The sequence below is a fragment of the Sapajus apella genome, unplaced genomic scaffold, assembly GCF_009761245.1.
Source record: "Sapajus apella isolate SASKATOON/1434 unplaced genomic scaffold, GSC_monkey_1.0 scaffold32, whole genome shotgun sequence".
NCBI classification, from domain to species: Eukaryota; Metazoa; Chordata; class Mammalia; order Primates; family Cebidae; genus Sapajus; species Sapajus apella.
Genome location: NW_022436972.1, coordinates 11,668,032 through 11,674,286, shown reverse-complemented (window position 1 = coordinate 11,674,286; position 6,255 = coordinate 11,668,032). Strand labels below are relative to the sequence as shown.

Below are 6,255 nucleotides of genomic sequence, written 5' to 3'. Positions count from 1 at the left end.
GAAATCTTAAAGCTCTAAAATGATATTCTTTGACTCCAAGTCTCATATCCAGGTCACGCTGATGCAAAAATTTCAGTTTCAAAATATTGATAGCTGGTATATAGGAATATAGTAAATTTTTAAAAAAATATCCATTGTATCCTACAGCTTTTCTAAGTTCATATATTAAATTTAGCAGTTAGTTTTGGTTTTATCATTTTAGTATCTTAAAAATAGACATTACTTTTTAAAGCAGTTTTAGGTATATTGAAAAAGTGTAGAAAAAGTAGTTTCCATTTACCCCTTTTCCCCCAATACATACACACAACTTCTTCTGGTATTGAAATCTTGCATTACTGCAGTACATTCATTTCCATTGTTGAACCAATACTGAAACATTGTCATTAACTCAATTCTATAGTTTACAGTACAATTTCTTTATGTTGTATAAATCTATGGATTTTTCACACATGACAGTATTATCATGCAGAATAGTTTCACTTTCCTAAAAATTCCCTGCTCCCCTATTGATTCTTCCTTCTCTGCCATCAGCCACTGGCAATCACCAATCTTTTTACTCTCTTTAGTTTTCCCTTTTCCAAAATGTCATATAATTGGAATCACGTGGTGTGTAGCCTTTTTAGATTGGTTTCTTTCACTTAGCAATATGCATTTAAGGTTTCTCTACGTCTTTCCATGGCTTTATACTTCATTTCCTTTTAGTGCTGTGTACATCCCTGTCTGGAAGTCTTACAGTTTATTCATCTATTCACCAAGGACTTCTTGGTTGCTTCCAAGTTTCGTAACTATGAATAAAGTTGCTATAAACATCCGTGTGCAGATTTTTATGTGGACATAAATTTCCAACACATTTTGATAAATACCAAGAAGCATGATTGCTGGATCACATAAAATTATGTTTAGCTTTGTCATAAACTGCCAAACTGTCTTCCACAGCAGCTGTACCATTTTGCATTCCCACCAGCAATGAGTGAGAGTTCCCACTGCCCCACATCTTTACCAGCATTTGGTGTTGTCTAGGTGCTATTGACTGAATTGTGCTCCCCTAAGATTCATGTGTTGAAGTCCTAACAACCAGTATTTCAGAATATGACTGTTTTTGGAGATAGGGCCTTTATAAAGTGTAATTAGAATAAAATGAGGTCATTTAGAGTGAGCTCTAATTCAATATGGTGTCCTTATAAGGATAGAAGATCAGAATACAGACACAGAGGGAATACTGTGAGAAGGCACAGGGAGAACATAAATATCTATAAACCACAGAGAGAAGCCTCAAAAGAAACTAACCCTGCTGACACCTTATCTTGGACATCTAGTCTTCAGAAGTATGAGAAAATACATGTCTGGTTTTTGAGTCATCCAGATAGTACAGTGGTTTTGAGCCATCTGGTTTTTGTTATAGCAGCCCTAGAAAACTAACACACAGGGTGTTTAGTTTTCACCATTATAATAGATGTTTAGTGGTAGCTCATTGTTGTTTTTATTTGCAATTCCATAATGATATATAATATTGAGTATATTTTCATATATTTATTTGCCATCTCTGTATCTTCTTTGGTGAGGTGTCTGTTCAGATCTTTTGTCTATTTTTTTAACTCAGTTACTTGTTTGTTGACTGTTGCATTTCAGGAGCTCCTTGTATATTTTGGATATATGTTCTTTATCAGATATATGCATATTTTCTCCCCAGTCTATGAATTTTCCATTAAAGCATGCTTTTCTGAGCATACTAGCCAGGGCACCTTGCATAATATGGTCTGTCTACTCTGGCTGGTAGGAATTCAACTTACTTCAGTCTTATTTGAGCTCCAATTAATTATCCAGTTTTCTGTTTTTTAGTGATTATTTCCTACTTCCTGTGAAATTTTATCCCACATATGTGCATCTCAGCATTCAGCCAAAGAATTGTTGGAATGAATGCCTCTGCAGAAAGCTAGAGCTCTGTCTTCCTGTGGAATGGCTCCCTCCTCTCAGGCGCACAGTCACACAAATTCTAGCTGCCACATTTACCTGGACTGCCATTTTTGTCTCTTCAACTCAGTGCAAACACTGTTCTTTGTTTGAGGTCTGTTTTCCCATATTGAAACCTAAAAACTGAACTTGCAGAGCTTCTTTTTCCTCCTTCACAGTTTACAGCACTGCATCGGGTGTTTTCCAACATTTGAAAATATTTCTTTTCACATATCTTGTCCATGTTTTTGATGTTTGTAGTGGTAATGAGATTCCATGTGACATTTCATAGGTCGTAGTGAAAATCCCATCTAGTCGTTTGGACATACTTTCAATGCTAAAGTAGCAACCTGTTTGTCAATGTCTTTATAGGTATACAATCTTTTATTTTGACCTCAGTTTTTGCACATTTTTAAAAATTGATATTACCTTGAGATAAGTTAAATAGCATCAATCCTCTTTTATACTTTTAGAAACATTTTAGAAATAAATAAAAAAGAGATAATATTCACTTCTTTCAGACTTTTACATAATTATAAATCTAAAAATAGTGTGTGTTTCACAAGGAAGAACCAAGATGTAATATTTTAGAGAGTCAGGCTTTGCCATACTGGTGCAGCCAGTACAAATTGTCTGTTAAATAATCATGAAAGGATGGAGGGAGAGAAGGAAGGAAGTAGAAGGAGGAGAGAGATGCCAGAGAAAGAGAGAGAGATTTAGAAAGACCAAAATGGTAAGAACAATATAATCCAAACATCACTAAAGAACATATAATAATGTATAAGGGAACATATACTATCTATACTATCTGCAATATTCATAGGAAATGAATGAGAAATGTTGTGGGGATTGAAAGAGAATCCATTAGATAACCATTTTCTTCATTTAATTTCAGAGCCAATTAATGAATATAAATAAAATAGAAGATATATGGAAATATAATTAAATTTTCATTATTAAGGAAGTGCCAAAGTAAGGCATTTCTTTTATTTGTAGGCAAATGGATTTCCTAATATAGAAACCAAAAATATACTTATTCTCCAATCATTGGTAGAACTGGACCACTGTGTGACGACCTGTCTTTACAAACAAATGGCTTAAAGGAGCAGAGCAGAAAGTGTGCTCTTTTCAGTACACCCTGGCTCCCATGAGTGATCAGACTCAAAGGAGCTTAGCTACACATGTAAGTTTCTCCTTATAAGTTCTCAGTCTACCTCTAGAGAAGAAGAAAGGCTGAAGAAAACACAATGCCTTTATGTTGATGACAATAATAGTACTGCCCAAAATAATAGAAATTTCAGAAGCATTTCTGAGAGATATTTCACCCTTTCTAAGTACAATATGAATTTGCTTTTTCTAATTGCAAGACTACCCCCATAATGTCAAACGATAACAGTGTTTGACCATGCATGTTTTTAACTGTGTCGAAGGAATAAGCTCGGAGTGTCTTCAGAGCAGGCTACATGGAATGAAATTGTTTAAAGAGGATAGGAAATGGTTTAAAGACTGTGAAAAGATGCCCACTTGGGAATTCGATTCATATTAATTCTGTAGATCACTGTGGAGAGACAGAACATAGAGACATTTATGATTGAGATGCCAATTAGCAGGCTATGGTAGCAATCTCAATTACCTATATGGAGGATGTGGTGGTGCATTTGAGACACAGGCAACTGGATTTGTAACTGTGAAGGTGCGAGGGACTTCTTTCATCTAGATTTTAATGAAATTGCTATGTTCCAAACCACGTCATAAATTCACTGAAAAGGTTAAATCCTGCCCACGGATATCACCTAAGTCTTTGTTTAAAATGAGTAAAAAGGAGTCTTACCACTCCTTGACCACTCCTTGCCCTATACTGCCTATTTGTTCATTATTCAACTTCTGTTTCATATAATTCTGCACAATCTCTATAGCATTAATATTTAATCCTGAATATAATGCAACACATGTCAGTCATTGAAAATAATACCATGACCCTAGTACACTATATTTGGGACAATTATGACCTTCAAGCAAACAAAACAGGACTTTAGCATCATTATTCTATCTTTGTTGTTTAAATTATATTAAAATAATGTGCATTTACTTTCCTAGGACACCCCATAGACCTATTTTCATAAGAACACATAGTTAAGTCCCTTCTGGTTATGTGAAAAATTCCTTAGTCATTGTCAGAGAAAGAATTCACCAAGAAATCACAAAACTAACAGACTATTTATCACTTCAGAGAGAAAATATCACCTCATTAGTTTGAATGGAGAGCAGTGTAGGAGGTACAGTTATGAAAGTCTTCTATTTATCATAGTTCACTCCAATTCTGACTGCATATACCCATGCAAGTTTCTAATCTTAGTTGGCCTTTGTTTGTTTTTTTGGGGAAAAAAATGTAGAGAATTGGTGAGGAATAGGATTGTTAGAGTCTGTATAAGAAAAAGTCTCAAGAGAAGAGAAGAAAATTTCATATTATCTAAAGAAAGCTTTGTGACTTTGGAGGATTGTTTGATGATTATACATTTAGAAAGAAGAAAAAAAAGGAGAAGGTGCTCACACATAAACACAAATTTAAGAGTTGCATGAAACTGTAACAGTGCCAAGAAGGCTAATAAAAAATAATCTGAGCCTTGGAAAATATGACAGGAACAATAAAAAGAACACTTTTACTAGGTTCAAAAACAGGAAGAGGAACAAGGAAGAGAGAGTTCCATTCCTCGCAACAGATGGTATAATGTTAACAGAACAACTTAACTGCTGTTTTGCTTTTGTCGTGTTTATGCATGGAGTTTGTCTCACTGCAACTGTTATAGGAAGATAAGATGCTGTTTAAGTCCCAGTGTAGCTGAGGAAATAATGAGAGAGCTCTCAATGCCAGCACTTCCACCTCAGAGATCTCCAGGCCAAATACCCAAGTACAGAAGGAAAGAATGGTTAGAAACCAGTTTGGCAATTGCTGAAAACCATGAAGAATGAGAAAGGTGACAGGATCCAGGGAAATAATTCAGTTTTTCAAAAAAGGTAAAACACATGTGTGAGAATTTGATGTCAGCTACTTAGATTGTTTCACAGTAGCCCTTGGAAAACAGTAAAGCACATACGAGGTGCCAGTATCCATTTACTAAGAACAAGCCATGGCATAGAGTATAACTTCCTTTTTCTCAATAAAATAGGGGAATGCAATTATTTTACTACACATTAACTTCTGTGAATAGCATCTTTCACTCAGCATATTTGTGAGAGTCACCTTGTTTTTTCACTTATCAGTGGACGATTCCTTTTTATTACTGAGTCATATTTCAGTATGAATACACCACAGTTTATTGCTCTCTGTATAGACACTTTGACAATATTTAGTTTTTCGTTACAAAGAATAAAAGCTTTCCTGAATATTCTCATTACAAACATTTTTTGAGTGTAGTTTTTCAGTTTTCTTGTGTAAATTCATAGGTAGGAAACTCCTTGGTTACAGTGAAAATATATGGTATATATGATTCTACATATTGTATGTAAAATCCCAGGCCCCTACTTCAAAGTGAAGGAAAATATTCCATGTTACATTCCCACACATTATGTATTAGAGTTCCCCTGGCTCCATGTTCTTGCTAGTGTTTGGTTTTTCCAATTTTCAAAGTTTTAGCAATTCAGGTGTGTTTAGTGAAGTTATTGATTATAAAAATCTGTATTAAAATTTCATAAAACATCACTGATATATAGCGATAGAACAATCTGGTCAATAATCAATGATCGAATAATTATTTCCTGGGAATTAAAATCAATGTATCACCTTTGATTCTCTTAGTCCATCAATCAAATGCATGATCATGCAAGCTGGGAAAGTTATGCAGGTCTCAGTTTCCTTTTTGATGAAATAGCTTGATAATAGATCTACCTCATAGGTCTGTACTAAAGATAAAATGAAAATACTCATAAGATACCTAAAAATATTAGAGTCTTAAAAAGTTTGATTTAAGTCTCAGGGACCTCTTTCCCACACACTGTCTTAAAGTGGAGTGGGTTCTTCAGCAGCAAACAGTTGGTCAATATTTCTCTGCAGACATTTATTTTATGCCATCCCAGAAATCCAGAAGACCCTGTACTTAACTTTATATTCATCAGCATTTTCATTATTGCCTGAATGAAAATAGAAGTACCGTTAAATCTCTAAATCTGATATGAGAGTTAATGTTTGGTGTCAGAATTTAATTGTAAAATATTTGAACATATTTAAAAAACCCATAATCTCATAGAAATAATTATTTTTAAAAGCAAGCAAGCAACAAAAATTCACTGCACTTGCATGGTCTTGCT

General features: G+C 34.4%; 1 long non-coding RNA gene across 2 annotated transcripts in view; it reads left to right on the top strand.

Moving 5' to 3' along the window:
- Positions 1 to 6,255, top strand: part of LOC116562333 — a 311,253-nt gene that overhangs the window by 221,742 nt on the left and 83,256 nt on the right. The window lies entirely within an intron of this gene.